The sequence below is a fragment of the Bos grunniens genome, chromosome 7 (assembly GCF_055505025.1).
Source record: "Bos grunniens cultivar Pamir isolate PY7600 chromosome 7, Bosgru_T2T1.0, whole genome shotgun sequence".
NCBI classification, from domain to species: Eukaryota; Metazoa; Chordata; class Mammalia; order Artiodactyla; family Bovidae; genus Bos; species Bos grunniens.
In genome coordinates, this window is record NC_141171.1 from 33,474,874 (window position 1) to 33,496,032 (window position 21,159).

The window sequence follows — 21,159 nt, forward strand, 5'->3', positions numbered from 1 at the left end:
AGAAAATGAAGATCATAGCATCTGGTCCCATCACTTCCTGGGAAATAGATGGGAAAACAGTGCAAACAGTGGCAGACTTTATTTTGGGGGGCTCCAAAATCACTGCAGATGGTGACTGCAGCCATGAAATTAAAAGACGCTTACTCCTTGGAAGGAAAGTCATGACCAACGTAGATAGCATATTCAAAAGCAGAGACATTACTTTGCCAACAAAGGTCTGTCTAGTCAATGCTATGGTTTTTCCTGTGGTGATGTATAGATGTGAGAGTTGGACTGTGAAGAAGGCTGAGCGCCAAAGAATTGATGCTTTTGAACTGTGGTGTTGGAGAAGACTCTTGAGAGTCCCTTGGACTGCAAGGAGATCCAACCAGTCCATTCTGAAGGAGATCAGCCCTGGGATTTCTTTGGAAGGAATGATGCTAAAGCTGAAACTCCAGTACGTTGGCCACCTCATGCGAAGAGCTGACTCATTGGAAAAGACTCTGATGCTGGGAGGGATTGGGGGCAGGAGGAGAAGGGGACGACAGAGGATAAGATGGCTGGATGGCATCACCGACTCGATGGACGTGAGTTTGGGTGAACTCCGGGAGTTGGTGATGGACAGGGAGCCTGGTGTGCTTTGATTCATGGGGTTGCAAAGAGTTGGACACGACTGAGCAACTGAACTGAACTGAATGAAGTCATAAGTAAATCCCTTTCTACAAACCTGTAAAAAAAAATTCCTCTTATATGTAAATAGATGACAGTTTTCTTCTTTTTACCTTTTCTTTATTCATTTATTTATTATTATTACTATCCTGAATTAGAGTCTACAGAATATCCTTGGGAAAGTGGTAGTGAGTATTCTTGTCCTATTTCTGCTTTCAAAGGTAATTACTTTAGCATTTCACCAATAAGTTTATTTCATGAAGATTTTCATAAGCTAAAATATATACAGTTAAAAAATTGCTTTCTATTTCTGGCTCTAATCATGAATGCATGGTGAATTTTTATTGGGAAGATTTTTAATCTATTGAGGTGATCATAACAGTTTTTTTTCCTTTACTCTCTTAAACCATCCTTGCATCTCTGTCAAACCATACTCATTTAAAATGTATTATTTTTATACATTGGTGGATTTAGTATGCTGGTATTCTTCTTTTCTTTGGCTCAAAAATAAGATTAATTTCCCTTTCTTTTTCTTAATTTGTATGGAATTTTTAACAAAAATATATGAACTTCATAAAATAATCCAAAGAATGTACTGTTTTTCTTTTGTTACTTTAACAAATTACTACAAGCTTAGTGACTGAAAACAATATAAACTTATTATCTTACAATTCTATAAGCTAGAATTTTGACATGGGTTTCATTGGCTACTATAAAAATTCTTAAAGAGATGGGAATACCAGACTACCTTACATGTCTCTTGAGAAACCTGTATGCAGGATAAGAAGCAACAGTTAGAACTGGACATGGAACAATGGACTGGTTCAAAATTGGGAAAAGTGTACACCAAGGCTGTATGTTGTCACCCCGCTCATTCAATTTCTATGCAGAGTACATCATGCGAAATGCCAGGCTGGATGAATCACAAGCTGGAATCAAGATTGCTTGGAGAAATATCAATAACCTCAGATATGCAGATGATAGCACTCTAATGGCAGAAAGTAAAGAGGAACTAAAGAGCCTCTTGATGAAGGTGAAAGAGGAAACTGAAAAACCTGGCTTAAAACTCGACATTCAAAAAGCTAAGATCATGGCATCTGGTCCCATCACTTCATGGTAAATAGATGAGGAAAAAGTGGAAACTGTAGCAGATTTTATTTTCTTGGGCTCAAAATCACTGTGGACAATGACTATAGTCATGGAATTAAAAGACATTTGCTCCTTGGAAGAAAAGCTATGACAAACCTAGAAAGCATATTAAAAAGCAGAGACATCACTTTGCTGACAAAGGTCTGTGTAGTCAAAACTATGGTTTTTCCAGTAGCCATGTATGGATGTGAGAGTTAGACCAAAAAGAAGACTGATCACCAAAGAACTGATGCTTTCAACCTGTGGTGCTAGAGAAGACTCCTGAGACTCTTGTGGACAACAAGGAGATCAAACCAGTCAATCCTAAAGGCAACCAACCCTGAATATTCTTTCGAAGTACTGATGCTGAGAAACTGAAGCTCCAATACTTTGGCCACCTGATACAAAGACCCAGCTCATTGGAAAAGACCCTGATGCTTGGAGTGATTGAGAACAGGAGGAGAAGGGGACAACAGAGGATGAGATGGCTGGATAGGATGGCCAACTCAATGCGCATGAGTTTGAGCAAACTTTGGGAGATGGTAGAGGACAGGGAAGCCTTGCATGCTGCAGTCCACGGGGTCACAGAATCAGAAATGTTGAGCGACTGAACAACAACATTATACTAATAGAATATTCTGAATTTGACTATTCATTTATGTTTAACGGTATGTTGTATATTTTTATACGTTTTTATATTACCAGTTAGCATCCTTTCATTTCAGCTTGTAGAACTCCTTTCAGTTTTTTTTCTGTCGGGCAGTGAAGGTGATGAATAACCTCAGCTTTTGTTTGTCTGGGAAAGTCTTTATTTCTTTTTTATTTCTGAGGAATAGCTTTGCTAAAAGAGTATTCCTGGTGGGCTATAATATGCTAGATAGAATATTTTCTTCCAGTACTTTGACTATGTCATTTTATTCTCTCCTGGGCTGTAAAGTTTCTACTGAGTAATTAACTAGTAGTTCTACTGGGGTTCCATTACAATTTACAAGTTTTTCTCTTTCTTAAGTGTCTCTCTTTGTCTTTGATAAAAATATCAAGAAGGGTATTTTTATATTTATTTTGTTTGGTGATCTATGACTTTCAAGAATTTGCATATCAAATTTTCCCCTAGCTTTGGGAATTTCCCAGCCATTATTTCTTTAAATAAGCTTTCTGCCTTCTCTCTCTCTTCTCCTTCTGAGTCTTCAATAATTCTTAAATTGATACTTTTGATGATACCCAACATATCACTTTTACTTTATTCTTTTTTATCCTTTTTTCTTGTATCCTCCAACTGGGTTATTTCAAATTTCCTGTATTTGACCTCACAGATTCTTTCTTCTGTTTGATATATTCTGTTGTTAATTCTCTCTATTGCACTTTTCATTTCAATACTTATAATTTTGAATTTCTATGACACCTCCATAATTTCTATCCAGTTCTTTTTATTATGATTGCTATCTCTTTGCTGAAATTCTCATTTTGTTATTATATTATCTTCCCAATTTTGTTGAACTCTCTTTCTATATTTTCATGTATTTCATTGAATTTTCTTAAAATAGCTATTTGAATTCTTTATCTGATAAAAGCAGATCTTCATGACTCTGGGTTCATTTACCAGAAGATTACTATGATCCCTTTGTGGTATCATGTTACTTTGATTTTTCATATTCTTTGTAGTTTTGTGTTGTTTTCTTCATATTTGAAGGAGCAGTCACTTCATCCAGTTTTTACAGAGTGCCTTCAGAAGAGAAATCCCTTCCATTGCCCCTGCTAGAGATGTTGAGGCTATCTCAGACTTCCTGTAGGATACTTGCCTCACTCTTGGTTTCTGTCTTGTGGCAGAATGTTTAATATTGTGGACTTTCTCTGGATGATGCAATATACCAGGCCAAGTGCTGACAGTCTTTCTTGTTTTCTCAAACATGGTGTTAAAGCTGAAGTTTGTGGTCTTACCATGGTCCACAGATTCGACTGACTTTCTGTGGCTATTCCCTAGCTGCCTGTCAAAACTCTCTCTTGATGTTGTGGAAACTCTATGAGTAGAGCTGACCTCAGGGCAGGTGTGTACATGTGGTGAAGCATATAGAATGCAGAAGGTGCCCATAGGGCAGGTGGGGCATCCTCAAGTGAGGTAGCTCCAGTCACTTGTGGATTGCCTTCTTGATGGAATCCCCAGTGCAGTTAAAAACCACAGCCCCTTATAGGCATCCCTCATTTTATTCTATTTTGCTTTATTGCACTTCATAGACAATACATTTTTTAAAAAATGAAAGGTTTATGGCAACCTTACATTGGCAGATGATGCTTAGCATTTTTTGGTAATAAAGTATTTTTGAATTAAGGTATGTGTAGTGTTTCTTAAACATAATGCTATTGCACACCTAATAGACTACAGTGTAGTATAAATACAGCTTTTTATGCACTGGTAAGTAAAACATTCATGTGACTTGTTTTATTGCAATATTTACTTTATTGTGGTGGTTTGGAACCACACCCTCAGTATCTCTGAGATATGCCTTTAATATCCTCAGGAGTTCTATCTACCATTCTCCCTGCCTCTTTCCATCCCCCAGTCATGGTTCAGTGCTCTAGATGATATGAGATAGAAATTAGTCATTTTGGCAGCATCCTGCAGAGCTCAGGAAGCCAGGTTTTCACTCACACACTCTCTCTTTCCTTGATTGAATAAATCATAGGCCAAAAAAAGATGTTTCTTGATCCTATGCTGTACTTCCTTGAGGCAAGGGATGTAGGTAAAGTATAAGTGTTTCTCCTGCCCACTGCAGTGGATCCAAACATATACAGATAAATCCTAACCTAAGATGGTTTCATTTGTAAGTGGAATCCCTACTTAAAATTTTTCAGTTTTACAATGGTGCAAAAGCAACATGTATTCAGTAAAAACTTGGCTTCAAACTGAATTAAAAGGCTAGGCTGATGACAATTGATACTCTCTTGTGATGCTGGGTAGTGACCGTGAACTGTAGCTCCTAGTCAGTCGCATGATCACAACAGTAAACAACCGATATATTTATGGGCGTTCTGTACCCATACAACCATTCTGATTTTCACCTTTAGTACAGTATTCAATTAATTACATACATGAGAGAGTCAACACCTTTATTAAATAATAGGTTTTGTGTTAGATGATTTTGCCAACTCTAGGCTAATGTAAGTGCTCTGAATATGTTTAAGGGAGGTTAGGCTAAGTTATGATGTTTGGTAGGTTAGGTGTATTAAATGCATTTTCAAATTATGGTTCTTTCAGCTCATGAGGGTTTACCAAGATATAACTCCATTGTAAGTCATGGAAGATCTGTAATTTTTCCTCCATCAAAATGTTGAAATTTCTTTTTTGGAAACCTGGACTTCCATAAAGGCTCTCTTGTTCATGAGTGATCATCTACATTAGCATTCCCCAGGGCCTCCTGGATCATAACTGAGAGGAACTGGAGCTGGTTTACAGGACACTGCAGAATCCACAGCCAGAACCAGGGACCCTCTGCCTATCACTTGACACAAAGATGGACAAGACTCCTCTTATATCCGTTCACATATGGTGGCTAACCCCACAGTTTCTTCAAAGGCACTTTTGTTTGTGGATGCCAGATTTTCATTGTTGATGAATGGAACACAAACAAAAGACATCTTATGCCACTGTGATTCTGACTTTACTGCCTGTACACCTATTTTAACTTTATTTTTTATTAACAACATATATGTGAATTTTACCTAGCATCAGTGCCTTCATTTTTGTTTGTTCATTTATTTATTACTGGTGGTTCTATTTCCTTTATATGTATTTCAATCATAAAAATGTAAGACTTGATATCTCTCTTGTTTTGTTCTATTTTGTCTATATTGTTTGATTCTCCTTACTATACTATTTTTTAGGATTGATTTTTTAAAACTCTAAATCTTCTTTTGGAAGTTACACACACTTCAAATATTTCAATGGTTGCCATTGTACTTTTACCATAGATACATAATCATTCAAAGGTTAATCCTAGCCTACAAACTAGGATCTTGGAACACTTTAAATCTTCTCATATCTCTCTTTTTGGCTTATATGTTATTGTCTAATATGTTTCTATTGGTTTTTAACTTCTAAAATTAGATAACAGGATTGATAATTCATATTGTCCCAGATATTTACCAATTTCTTTGTTCATTATTGCTTTGTACATCTCAGATCTTCCTTATTTAAAAAATGTTTTCTCATTTGTAAAGTAAACCCCTAGCATTTTATGTAATAATGCCTGTTGTTGGTAAGCTATTTCAGTTTATATTTGTCTGAAAACTCTAAATTACAGTACTTATTTGCAGGAACCAAAGTGCTCTTAGTTCTCATCATAGACACAATCTGTGACATAAGCAGTCTTGCCATTTGGCCATTTTGGTCAAGCACATTGGTTTAAAATGTCAGTGCTTGATAAGGATGATAGGCAAACTGCACTAACTCAATCACAGTGGAGCTGTGAGCTATTGAGCTCTCAATTTACTCTTGGGCCGTGTGTGTGTGTGTGTGTGTGTGTGTGTGTGCGCGTGCGTGCACGCGCATGCGTGCAGGCTCAGTCCTGTCCAACTCTTTGGGACCCCATGGACTGTAGCCCACTAAGCTCCTCTGTTCATGGAATTTTCCAGGCAAGAATACTAGAGTGGGTTGCCATTTCCTACTCCAGGGGATCTTCCCCACCCAGGGATCAAATCCAAGCCTCTTGCATCTCCTGCAATAGCAGGCAGATTCTTTACCACAGCGCTACCTGGAAAGTCTGCTTTTGGGCCATGGGACACCAGGTGAACATTCAACCTCAGTTGTCTGTCATGAATTGGATGTCTTCTGATGCAGCAAGCTATAAATTTTGACATTACTGGGATTATGCCACAGTACTTGAAGTATTTGATGTGATATAAGGTGGTGCTATAAGTGAACAAGGCCGAGAGCAGATCGCTCACATTCTCAGTGTGTTCACTCCTGCTGTATTGCCCAAGAGCCCTCAGACCACAGTTTTAGCCTCATATGGAGTTCTCTAGTTTAATAAGGAGGAACAATAACAAGCTTAACTTACAGATCTCTTTATACAGAATGGCTGCGCTTGCTAGAAGTAGACTAGTGGAGTAGTACAGCCCAACCTAGGCTTGACCCTGAAGGATAATAGAGAAAACTTCCTTGTAGGTAGGAAATATTTTTTTTTCCAGAAAGGAAATATATTCCAAAGTATCATAGACACTTAAACATCAGAGAATGAGCTAAAGAATGGTTTGCCAAGATGGTCAAGGATTTGGGAAGAGTAGGAATGGAGAATTGGTAAAAATTTGGAAAACTTTCCTCTTGGAATGGATCTTATGCTGACAAAATAAACCACTGTACAGGTATCAGTCAGCTTTTTGACCCAAGCATCTGCATAACTCGCCTAATGAATTTATTGATAAAGTAGTTATGGTAGAAGGAATGGAGGTAATGGACAGATGTAAAAACACAGGATAACCATCATCTAAGTTGACATTTTCCACCAATTTCACCTGATATAATATCAGCTATGTCTAACCTTAAGCCTTCCACATGGCCACATATCTGAGTAACAAATCACCTGATGGCAAATAAATTACTTCCTAAAATTTTTCCTGTCTTAATGGAGAGTTATATTGTATATAGTTTTTACTTTATTGCCCATCATACTTCTAAAAGTAGCAATATCTGTATTCTATGAAATATTTACCACCATATTATCTAATTATCTCTTCTGATCAAGAAACTCATGTTCAGAACGAAAGAAGCTCTTGTTCATAGGATTCATTAGCTTTACCACGTGTCTTATCACCTAGAAATCACCTAAACTATAGACCAGTGGACAAGAATACTAAAGACAGCTACAGTACTTGCTTGGAAATACACATTAAAATGTTCTTCAAATAGCAGTACATGGTTCTGTATATTTCACTCCCCAAACCAGAATACATGGGTCTGGAAACTTTGTAAGTTATCAATATGAGACTGCACCTCTCACTATCACAACAAAGACCACACTCACAGTGTTGATTGCCCTGCAATAAATTCCTCTCTGCTCAAATTAGCCGTAGCAGATCCTGTCTTACGTAAATAAGAGCCCTGACAGATATAGGGCCTAAAAATACATACACAAAGTATACTGATTAAATGTTTTTGGAATATGTGAATGGAATTTTATGAAACCTAAATAAGATAATGTATGCATACAGTTTTATAGTGTGACTCATTGGTCAAATTAAAAAAGAAAACATTTATTATTAGAAACTGTGAGCGCAAATCTGGGCACTGGGTACGTGACTCAACAGGATCTTCTTGAGCCTTTATTTCCTTACTTTCTTTACTTGAGCCTGAGTTTCTTTACAGTACTGGAAGAATGTTAATCTAGGTTATGTTTGTGAAAGGACTTGACTTAAGCACAAGGACCATGTACTTGCATGTATCCAACATCTACCATGTTATCTGACACATTGTGTCAATAAATGGTTGTCCAACTGAATTGCAAAGTTTAGGCATCATGAACATGCTAATGATTCATTTAACAAATTACCTTAATAATACCCTTTATTTAATTATAAGGACCTAGATAAAGAGATGGAGAAGGCAATGGCACCCCACTCCAGTACTCTTGCCTGGAAAATACCATGGATGGGAGAACCTGGTGGGCTGCAGTCCATGGGGTCGCTAAGAGTCAGACACGACTGAGCGACTTCCCTTTCACTTTTCACTTTAATGCATTGGAGAAGGAAATGGCAACCCACTCCAGTGTTCTTGCCTGGAGAATCCCAGGGATGGCGGATCCTGGTGGGCTGCCGTCTATGGGGTCGCACAGAGTTGGACACGACTGAAGTGACTTTGCAGCAACAGCAGCAGCAGGAGATAAAGAGAAAATGTTTCTTGCATACAGGCAACAAAATGCCATCAGTTTTACTGAGTTAAGGCCATAAGAAACTTACTTGGAAGTTGTATGTCCAGGGCTATATGTCAACTGGCAGTTGAGTAAATCTGTGAGATCACCATGAAATCTGTGAAAGAAAGGAAGCAGAGACAAACAGGTTTAGACTAGTGGAGGGAAAGTTGAGATAAAACAGTGACAACTGAATAAAGAATTTATGGGATGACTGAAATGTAAAATGGGATATTTATTAAGGCCTTTTCCATGTAAAGTTTGGTACAAACCTTGTCTTCTCTTTTCTTGAATCTGACAAATAAAATCTACATAGCTCACTAATGATTTGGTAGTGGATTTAATTTCAGAGGCCATGATGAAACACCAAATCCAGTTTCACAGTTTGGGGAAACAAGAAGCTGTTTAAGATATGACACTCACATATAGGATACACATTTAAACTGTTGCTTATGGATGGCCTCCAGAACACCTTCATAAATGCATGCAGATTTCTAATTAATAGAGCAATTGGGGGAGTTTATATTTTATAGCCATTAAACATAAAAAATTAGTGTATTTAGTATGTTTATTACAAAATATCTTCAATGTATAACATTGTTTTTAGTTTAATTTAATTAATAAAATAAAAATTAATAAAATAATTAATTAATAAAATAAATAAAATTAATTTATTTGTTTACTCAATCCATTTTAAAGTATCTGAAATAATGGAAAAAGTGAGAGACTTTATTTTCTTGGGCTCCAAAATCACTGCAGATGATGACTACAGCCTGAAATTAAAAGACACTTGCTCCTTGGAAGAAAAGATATGACCAGCCTAGACAGCATATTAAAAAGCAGAGATATTACTTTACTAACAAAGGTCCATCTAGTCAAAGCTATGGTTTTTCCAGTAGTCATGTATGGATATGAGAGCTGGACTATAAGAAAGCTAAGTGCCAAAGAGTTGATGCTTTTGAACTGTGGTGTTGGAGAAGACTCTTGAGAGTCCCTTGGACTTCAAGGAGAGTCAACCAGTCCATCCTAGAGGAAATCAGTCCTGAATATTCATTGGAAAGATTGATGCTGAAGCTGAAACTCCAATACTTTGGCCACCTGATGTGAAGAACTGACTCATTTGAAAAGACCCTGATCCTGGGAAAGATTGAAGGCAGGAGGAGAAGGGGGTGACAAAGGATGAGATGGTTGAATGGCATCACTGACTACGGACACGAGTTTGAGTAAACTCTGGGAGTTGATGATGGACAGGGAAGCCTGGTGTGCTGTCCTTGGGGTCACAGAGTCGGACATAACTGAGCAACTGAACTGAACTGAACTGATGGAGACATAATTCATATACTATACAATTTACCCATTTAATGTATGTAATTTAATGCCTTAAAGTATTTCATAGATTTGTGCAACCATCACCACAAACAAAATTTAGAACATCTTTGACCTTTCTGAAAGAAACCACAAATCTTTTGCCTCCCCATGATACCTCTATCTGTCAGCAATAACTAATCTCATTATGTCTTTGTATATTTGTCTGTTCTGGATATTTCAAATACATTCAATCAGACAAGATTTGGTTACATGTCACTATGTTTTTTCCCTTAGTATAATGTTTTCAATCATCTTGTTGTAGTGTTTATCAGCATTTCATTTCCTTTTATTGGCAAATAATATTCCATTGTATGGATATGCAACATACTATTTATCTGTTCTTTGGTTGATAGACATTTTGGTTGTTTCCACTTTGGACTATTATGAGTAATACTGTTATGAACATTTGTGTACACATTTTTGTGTAAATAATTGTTTTTACTATCTTGGGTGAAGGTGTTGACTCATACCGTACTCTATATTTACATTTTTGAGGAATTTTCATATTGTTTTCCAAAGTGACTGCAACATTTTTTTCTACTAAGAGCAATGTCTGAGGATTCCAATTTCTCCATATCCTCAACATCACTTGTTACTGTCTTCTTAATTATAGCTCCCATAATTGTGGGAGTGAAATGGCATCCCATTGTGGTCTTGATTTGCATCTTATTAATGACTAATGACATTTAGTGTATCTTCACATGCTTTTTGGTAATTTGATATCTTTGGAAAATATCAGTTCAGTTTCTTTTCCATTTTTAATTGAGTTATTTGTACATTTATTATTGAGTTGTTTTGTAGAAGGCAATGGCACCCCACTCCAGTACTCTTGCCTGGAAAATCCCATGGATGGAGGAGCCTGGTAGGCTGCAGTCCATGGGGTTGCCAAGAGTCAGACACGACTGAGTGACTTCACTTTCATTTTCCACTTTCATGCATTGGAGAAGGAAATGGCAACCCACTCCAGTATTCTTGCCTGGAGAATCCCATGGATGGAGAAGCCTGGTAGGCTGCAGTCCATGGAGTCGCACAGAGTTGGACACGACTGAAGCGACGCAGCAACAGCAACAAGAGTTATTTGCACATACTAGATATAAGCATTTTATCAGATATATGATTTAGAAATATTCTCTTCCATTTTGTGCATGGTCTTTTATTTTCTGGATCATATCATTTGTAGCACAAAACAATTTTTTAAAATTTTGATGTGATTCAATGTATGTGTTTATTTTCTTTTTTTGCTGATGCTTTTAGTCTTGTGTCAAAGAAACTACTGTCTATTTTAAAGTTAATACGGTTTATCCCCATATTTTTTCCTAAGGATGGAATACTTTTATATTTAATTTTGTGATCTAGGTTGAGTTAATATTTTTGTATGGTATGAGACTGAGGTTCAATTTCATTCTTTTGCATATGGTTATCCAGCTGTCTTAGTACCATTTACTGAAAAAAATATTATTCCCCACTTAACTGTCTTGACACCCTCGTCAACTGACCAGAAATGTAAGAGTTTGTTTCTGGACTCTCACTTCTGTTCCACTGTTCTATATATCTAATGTCAGTACCACACTCTCTTGATTACTGTAGCTTTGTAGTAAATTTTGAAATATGAAAGTATAAGTCTTCCAACTTTGTTCTTTTTCAAATTGCTTTGGCTGTTCTGGATTCATTGTTTTTTTAATATAAATATTATCTTTAGATTGTCAGTTACTACAAAAAAGAATCTAGGATTTTGATACAAATTGCACTGAACCTTTAGATCACTTTGAGAAGTACTGTTATCTTAACAATATTAAATTTTCTGATCCATGAACATGAAATGCCTTTCTCTTTCTTTAGATCTTCTTTCAACAATGTTTTGTCACTGTCAGTGTTCAAATGTTGAATTTCTTTTGTTAACTTTATTTGTATTTTGTTTTTTCATGCTATTATAAGTGAAGTTATTTTAATTTTTTTGAATATTAATCTAGTATATAGAAATATTTATTTTCTGTATATTTATCTTTTATCCTGAAGTAAATCCTGTTAAGCTTGCTTATTAGTCCTAATAATTCAATAGAGTAATTAGAATGATTATACACAAGTTCACGCCATATGCAAATAGAACAAATTTTACTTCTTTCTAATCTGGATTTGTTTTTCTTTATCTTGCCTAATTGCAAAGACCTCTAATACAATTTAGTTGACTCACTGGAAAAGACTCTGATATTGGGAGGGATTGGGGGCAGGAGGAGAAGGGGACGACAGAGGATGAGATGGCTGGATGGCATCACTGACTCGACGGACGTTAAGTCTCAGTGAACTCCTGGAGTTGGTGATGGACAGGGAGGCCTGGCATGCTGCGATTCATGGGTTCGCGAAGAGTCGGACATGACTGAGCGACTGAACTGAACTGAACTAATACAATTTTAAACTTAAGTGGCAAGAGTGGATCTTCTTAACTTCCTCCCAATTTTAAGTGAAAAACATTCAGTTTGTCAATATTTTGTGGCTGTGGGTTTTTATAGATATCCTTTATCAGATTGAAGAAATTGTCATCTAGTCCTACTTTGTTGGGCATTTTTCTCATGAAGATATTTGCTGAACTATTTGAGGTAGTCATTTGTTTTTTATACTTTATCTATTGGTATGGCATATTTTATTCTTTTGTTTTAAGCTATTAAAACAGCTTCAACTTTTGCAATAAGTTCCACTTGGTCATGATATGTAAACCTGTTTATGAATTGTTAGATTTGGTTTGCTAGTATGTTTTAAAGTCATTCAATCAAGCAATAAATTAAAAGTATTCTGCTATATATAAAGGGTGAAATTATGATGAAACTCATACATAATCCTTTCCTTCATGAGTTCCTTGTTCAGCTGGGGAGACAGATTTCATTCAAATAGTCACACAAATTATTACTAGTTACTAATGAAAACAACTATTATAAAGGGAAATAACATGGCTATCAGTTCAGTTCAGTTGCTCAGTCGTGACCGGCTCTTTGCGACCCCATGGGCTGCAGCACGCCAGGCCTCCCTGTCCAGCACCAAATCCTGGAGTTTACTCAAACTCATGTCCATTGAGTTGGTGATGCCATTCAACCATCTCATTTTTTGTCATCCCCTTCTCCTCCCACCTTCAATCTTTCCCAGCATCAGAATTTTTTCGAATGAGTCAGTTCTTCACCTCAGGTGGCCAAAGTATTGGAGTTTCAGCTTCAGCATCAGTCCTTCCAATGAATATTCAGGACTGATTTCTTTTAGGATGGACTGGTTGGATCTCCTTGTGGTCCAAGAGGCTCTCAGGAGGCTATATGTGAGTTTATAACAAAGAGAGAGACCCAAGTTGAAATATTTTCTTTTCCTATAATATAAAGGATATTTAGTTTCTAACTAGGAAATGAAAGAGCATTCTAGAAATTCTAGAAACATTCTGGGAAGGACAATAGCATATTTGAGAAGACTACACAAATATCATTTTTAGAGAGATATGGAAAAATGCTTGAAACCTAGACAAAAGCCACATTATCCAGGTTCTTCTGAGCCATGTTTTTAATTTTCAATCTTACCCCAAGAGCAGTAAGAAGCTATTAAATTTTAAGCAAGTGAAATAATATGATCAGATTTTCATTTTTAAAGGATAACGCAGACTGCCTTGTAGAAAATGGACTGACAGAAGGATTTAATGATAATCAGGAAGTTATTCTGGAGGCTGATGGTAGTAGTACAGGTAAAAGGTGCTGCCTGATATTATCACAGGCTGGTGGCAGAGGCGATTCGTGTATAAGGAACTGTAAGAGTTCTTTAGTTAATTTTATGGCCAAAGCTGTCTGTCACATACTAAGTGGCTAATACGTGTCAAGAACTACTTATCGTTTTAATCCCCATCACAGCTGTGTGAAAAGGGTGGTGTCACCACTCACTATGTTAGAGGAGAGGAAACTTCAATTCACAGAAGTAAAGAACTTTTCCAATTTCATATTGTTAGGAGGCAACAGAGCTAGGATTTGCAAAAAAAAGAAACTATGAAATAAAGATGAAATTATACCACTGGCTTTTTAAACAATTACTGCAATGTATTAAAATGTATAATTTGCAGAATTGACAACATTCACAAAATACTTGCACCCAGATTATTCAGATTTTAGAGCTTTATGTCATATGGAGATAATATAATGATAAATAAGAAATATGTAAACATTTATACAAGGAATTGTATAGCACCATTGTGTAGTACCAAAACTAAACCAAGCTTGCATATCAATGTTCAAACTGTGTAATGAGGTGAATGGAAGAACTCCATTTAAGGAAAAATACTTCCAGAGTAATCTAATGTTTTCTAAAGAACATGTGTGTCATTGAGATTGACTTTTCATACTTCTGCTTTTACAATATGGTTTTAGTTGTTTTAATGTTTATAAATTAGGTAATACTATTATTTTAGAAGTGAATTATTCCTGGTTTTTGTTGTTGTTGTTTTGAATAATACGTGTTGCCAGGGCAAATTTCAATAAGCAAGGAATTTATTTTATCACAAATTCTAGTTTATAATATTTTGATTTAAAAAAATCACATTTTCAATGATGAAAACTAATTTTTACAAAAGAGCAATGAAAATTTTATTTAAAAATACATTTGGTTGCACATATGTTTGGAATAAAATTGTTGTTTTAAATGGTTTAATTAGAACAGTTTGTCATACTTACTGGGAACTGGTATAACGGCATTGCTTTAACCACCCAACTCATTCACACACAAAACAGAACCTGAGAAACACTCTTTTGAACCTTTATTCTTCTGTGTCTTTCTGGGCAGTTTTATCTGTCTTATTATCTTCAAGGTACTTTCACTATAAAACTGAGATATTCAGAAAGATGTTGTATTAGGACATAGATAAAGATCAGCTTCTCAGTTGAGTAAAATAATGTCTATTAAATGTTGAGCATGTGCAAGCTCTCTTTATCTATAAATTAGAAATTTCTCTGAAGAGAGTTTGATTTCTAATGTTGAATTTCGTATTCCATGTTTTGAGCTAAATGCCCACAGATGGCACTTTGTCCAGTATGAGAAGAAACACACCGTAGTTTTCATAGAGTCACATTATCTGTGGTTCCTAGGGCGCTTTTCACCAGCAACTTGATTGCTTCGAGGTAACATTCACATCCTGCTTTTCTATCAGTGTGTCCTCCTATACTACATACTCTGAGAAAATTAGGCTATTTCATCTTTCTGCAAAACAACCCATATTTTTCTTATTTGTTTTCACTGGAGGATACCACTGCCATGTCTCAACAACCCCACTTGTCCAGAGTCTTTCCAAACTTCAAGTAGTAGCTTTCCAAACATGCTAAACTTCCCATAACCCAAACCCTAATGGAGATAATTCTGTCTCTCTTCATATTTCCATAGTAATTCTGTTTCTTCACTATGACCTTCCATTATAGCTATTTATATACTTGACTAACTGATGTACTCTATGAGATTATAAACTCCTTTGTGGCCAATTCTTTCTTATTTTCATATTTTACCTCTTTGTCTCAAACAGTTCTTGGTGCATAGCACTGTCAAAATGAATTGCCTTTACAGAGTTACTGGTAGGCTCAAGCTCATGATGCATATAATGAGTGAGTGAGTGACTCATAGAGCCAACAGAAGGAGAAAAGCCTGCTGCTCCCAGCTTTTAATAGTGCCCTAGAGATGCATTTGGAGAAAGACTTCCTCTTATAGCAGTTTCTTACTTGTCAAAAGAAAAAAAAAAAAAAAGGAAGTAAAGGAAAAAACCAAGGGAGTTAAGAATTTTGACCCAGAAAAACAGCAATGGCACTAAAACAGAACTGAGATAAGACTAAGAATGAAATAATCAGTGCATCTCCTCAATTAAAGCTGAGACTTTCTACCAAACACCTCTTTCACCGTTTCCAGTAGAAATCTTTGATGCATAGCTTATTTTTGGAAACTAGCCCAACAAAGTAACTTTAAAATCTGAATTAAAAATATTAAGTATATATCATGGCTATATGTTATTCTTTTCTGGAGAATCAGTGTCTTCGCTTCTTTACTACACTTGTGAAATCACCTCCCACAACCTTGTGAGTTTTGATGGGATTAAAAGAATGTGCTCAAGTTCCAGATATCCACTCTTGTACTCAGAGTTCCTCCAAATGACCTAGACGTTGCCAAACAGGTTTTTGGAGAGGACCAGCTAAACAATCTGGCTGAGAGGAAAATTCCAGCAAGATCAAAATGCCAGAAGCAACCAGAGCAGGGGTGCTAATGTGGGTGTTAAGTGTTCAGGGCTAACTGTGCCGAAGTGCAAGGAGCATCTTCCATGGCTTTGTGGGAGGTAGCCTTATGTCTTCACCAAATATATTCGAATAAGGAGTTTGGGGAATTTTTCTAGATGACTTAATGATTCTATCCACAACCTAATGTTCTTTGAGCATGCTGTTTTCCATAATGCAGCAGATGACTTTTCTGTCCATATCTCCCTTAACAGTAGCTGCCAACTGACTTCCAAATAGCAACACCTGCTCTTTGCTTGAGGGTTTGCTGTGGCTGCCTGAGCCCTCTCTGTGTACAAAGAAGGTTAGAAATGCTGGTGAATCAATGGTTCACAGGAATAATCTTCAGCCACCAACTGCTAGGAGCTAGTTCTTAATACCCAGCTCTCTCCTCTCAGAGGTGACAATCACATGGGATTAAATTACTACGGTAGCCTATTTAATAATGTGATACTTTTTTGGCTTCCTTACCTTTTCTCTGTCATTTCCTCACTCCTCTGTTCATGGTTACTGGGATCACTTCTCAAATAAACTATCTGCATATGACTCTTATTTCAAGTCTGCTCCTAGAACCTAAACTAAGACACTTAAATAATCAAAAATTGGTTTACATTGTTTAAACTCCGAACACTGACTTCCTTCCTTTATTAGTGTATTTGACATCATATAAAAATGTCTAAGTCATTTTTATATGTCACATGCTAAGTAATAATCAAAGCTCTATAATGTTTCTTTCTTTGTCTTTTTATGTCTTTGTTATTTTAATTTTAATTATTTAAAAAAGTGTGGACTTTGGAGTTAAGGTCAAATAACAGATTTAGCTTTTATTAAGTGTCACTGGATTATTTACTTCATTCTTCTGAATCTCATTTTATTCTCAAAGAAATGATGTACTTATAACTCTCTCACAGTGAAAGTATATAAAATAAATATTTCAGATGTCTACACTGTACCATTCACACTAATGCCAATCATATGTACTTTCCTTTCCTCCTCTTCTTACTTTGGTCTACCTTTTAATCCTTTCCTTGATCAACCTTTGTTTTTCTTTCTTTAAATATTAATTGAACAAAAGTCAAAATACTCAAAGAAATACAGTTTTGGTGAGGCAACTAACCACTCAGGAAACTTAGAAAATGTTGACAGTACATGTCCCGCAAACTGGCAATTCTGATTTTATATTTGTTGATGTTCTCACTAAATATAAGTCTCTACCTGAAACTCATTCAACAACAGTTGCCTTACACAAAAGCACATCCGTATAGTATAGATATAGCTCATTCAAGAGCTGCTTTTTATACCCACTACTTTTTGGCAGCTCGCACTTCACTCCATCTCACATACTCAGCACAGTTACCACATACCCTTAGCACAGAAAGTATTTCCCCCAAAGAATTTCCTTCCTTGAAGCTCCATTTTCTAGACTTTTCCCTCCGTTCCTCTCCCTCATCTCGGTCTATTCTAACACCTCCTTGAAGTCTGGACAATTAACTTGACTAATCTGATAAATGACTTTAAGACAAAATACTCTTTCAAATAACATTAATGTCTTTATTTGGGTTTTATTAACTCTGAGGAACTATGAGAGTTTTAAGCATAGAAGAGACTCTTTCAGTTCAGTTCAGTTCAGTCGCTCAGTCATTTCCAACTCTTTGCGACCCCATGAAGAGCAGCACGCAAGGCCTCCCTGTCCATCACCAACTCCCGCAGTTCAATCAGACTCACGTCCATCGAGTTAGTAATGCCATCCAGCCATCTCATCCTCTGTCGTCCCCTTCTCCTCCTGCCCCCAATCCCTCCCAGCGTCAGAGTCTTTTCCAATGAGTCAACTCTTCGCATGAGGTAGCCAAAGTACTGGAGTTTCAGCTTTAGCATCATTCCTTCCAAAGAACACCCAGGGCTGATCTCCTTCAGAATGGACTGGTTGGATCTCCTTGCAGTCCAAGGGACTCTCAAGAGTCTTCTCCAACACCACAGTTCAAAAGCATCAATTCTTTGGTGCTCAACTTTCTTCACAGTCCAACTCTCACATCCATACATGACCACTGGAAAAACCATAGCCTTGACTAGATGGACCTTTGTTGGCAAAGTAATGTCTCTGCTTTTGAATATGCTATCTAGGTGGGTCATAACTTTCCTTCCAAGGAGTAAGTGTCTTTTAATTTCATGGCTGCAGTCACCATCTGCAGTGATTTTGGAGCCCAAAAAAATAAAATCTGACACTGTTTCCACTGTTTCCCCATCTATTTCCCATGAAGTGACGGGACCAGATGCCATGATCTTCATTTTCTGAATGTTGAGCTTTAAGCCAATGTTGTCACTCTCCACTTTCACTTTCACCAAGAGGCTTTTTAGTTCCTCTTCACTTTCTGCCATAAGGGTGGAGTCATCTGCATATCTGAGGTTATTGCTATTTCTCCCGGCAATCTTGATTCCAACTTGTGCTTCTTCCAGCCCAGCGTTTCTCAAGGGAGCTAAATTTGGACATGAAGCTATTTTTCACATTTTAAACTCCTATCCTATAGTTGACTATTATTCCAGCAGAATATAATATAAGCTCTAAGATTCCTGGATAATAACATATATCCCATTCTCTTGACATTTTAGCAATTATCAACAGTCTTTCTGTCAGTATGTCATACACCTTGACTTTAAAAATGAGAATCTTCTTATTAATGATCTATATGACGAACACTTCAAAACACTATTGTGTTGACAACATTTTCTCAGACAGTAAAAGTCAAAGAATAAAGATTCCCATACTCTAAGAGCATAGGTATTAATTTTGAAATCAAAGAATAGAAATATGACGTTGTTATAAGTTGAAGCTTATACATGACTTAATTTCCAAAGAATTTTTTTATGCCCAAAACATCCTAATATAGTTCTAGAATGTTAATATAAGTGGATATTAGGACAGTTAAGAACAAACTATACTGAGTGTGTGAAAACTGGGGCAACACTTGAATACAAGGAGGATATTTGGATATGCAATGAGAAAGGAGATGGGCAGCCTAGGTTGGGAGAATCACTGGAGCAGTAACTTAGAGACTGAGGGTACCTATACTGGAGAGTGAAGTGACCCATCTGAATGAAGCAGAGTTCCAACGTTGAGAAATAAATAACCTGAGTGTGGCCAGATTTTGCTTGTTTATTTAGAGAGGTACATGTGCCTACGGGTTATGATATTTTGTGTTAAGCTATACAGGAAGTCACTGGACATACATTGTATATAATTCTGGATCAAAACTTTCACTCATATCTAAGGGAAAGATAAATAACATCAAAACCAAAACTAGATCAAGAATATGTTGGAAGATTCAAATGTAACTCAGCAGAAAGACCTGAGCTGCAAACAGAGATTTGAGCTGTATTGACCATAAAGAGGACAGAATACTAAAGAATTGATGCCTTCGAACTGTGGTGCTGGAGAAGACTCCTGAAAGTCCCGTGGACAGCAAGGAGATCAATCCAGTCAGTCTTAAGAGAGATCAACCCTAAATATTCACTGGAAGGACTGATGCTGAAGCTCCAGTATTTTTGGTCATCTGATGAGAACATATGACTCATTGGAAAAGTCCCTGATGCTGGGAAAGATTGAGGGCAGAAGGAGAAGAGGGCATCAGAGGATGAGCTGGCTGGATGGCATCACTGATGCATGAACTTGGGCAAACTTCAGGAGATGCTGAAGGACAGGGAGGCCTGGTGTGCTACAGTCAATGGGGTCACAGAGTTGGACATGACTGGGCAATTCAACAACAACATCCTATTGGTAGCTACAGACCAGACTGTATGTGAAATCATCAAACATAGTGTTTAGAGTAAGACAGCCAGAGTCCGGGGACAGACAGAACAAGAACTGCATATAAAAGCGCTTGAGAGTAATTTGTAGAAGTGTGGGGTGATCTAAGAGAGAAGTGTTGTGGGGGCTGTAATTTTAAAGAAGGAATTGTTACCACTATGAAATAATGTAGAGTTCAAATGAAATACAGACTAAAAGGTATCTTTTATATTTAATTCTTTATTGTTGTTCATTTGCTAAGTTGTGTCTGACTCTTGGGAACCCCATGAACTGCAGCATGCCAGGCTCCCCTGTTCTTCCCTATCTTCCAGAGTTCGCTCAGACTGATGTCCATTGAGTCAGTGATGCCATCCAGCCAGCTCATCCTGTTGCCCCCTTCTTCTTTTACCTTCAATTTTAGTGATTAGCAATGTTTGACAGAGTAATTTCAGGAAAATGGTGAGTTAGGGAGTATGATTAGTGTTCTTTTCTTATCTCCTGAAAGTAACTTTCTCTTAGGAGATACTCTCTGGTGCCCTAAAAGAGCTTTCTCAACCACCCTGGTACTCTGTTGTTATGGTGATCTTTAACATATTACAGGAAAACCTGAACAAAATTTTTTGGCCAACCCAATATATACCTGCTCAAGTTGACTATTTGACAGCAAAAAGTAGGGAGAAGATTTTCAGGAACGATCCTAATATGAGGAAACCAGCATGTGGAGCAAGTTTTAAAGGCCCAAGGGCAAGGATCTTGGCATGAGCTCTACCAGGCATTGACAGGTCTGTCTCCAAGGGAAAATATTCCCCTCAAAATGGTTATAAGCATCCAAGGCAGAACAAAATTACTTTCTTCGTGGGGGGGAACTCTTTCAGAAAAATAGGCAAATATAGAGTGCAAGTATGATACTCATGAGCATTGTTAAGCTGTAAGTTTGAGAGCTGTGGTTTAGGCTTCTACTCCCTAAGATAACTTTAAGTTAGATCCTGTTTTTAAAGTTAGAATCTAAAAAATTTCATCATACAACTCAATGGTTTTCAAAGGTATATAATTTCTATTTTAAATACAATTG

At 36.9% G+C, this 21,159-nt stretch overlaps 1 protein-coding gene across 4 annotated transcripts in view; it reads right to left on the reverse strand.

Moving 5' to 3' along the window:
• Nucleotides 1-21,159, reverse strand: part of PRR16 (proline rich 16) — a 1,143,323-nt gene that overhangs the window by 431,882 nt on the left and 690,282 nt on the right. For all 4 annotated transcript variants that reach the window (XM_086410721.1, XM_086410723.1, XM_086410722.1 and 1 more), the window contains one exon: nt 8,725-8,793. The gene's annotated coding sequence lies outside the window, so the exon portion shown is untranslated. The remainder of the gene's footprint in view (nt 1-8,724; nt 8,794-21,159) is intronic.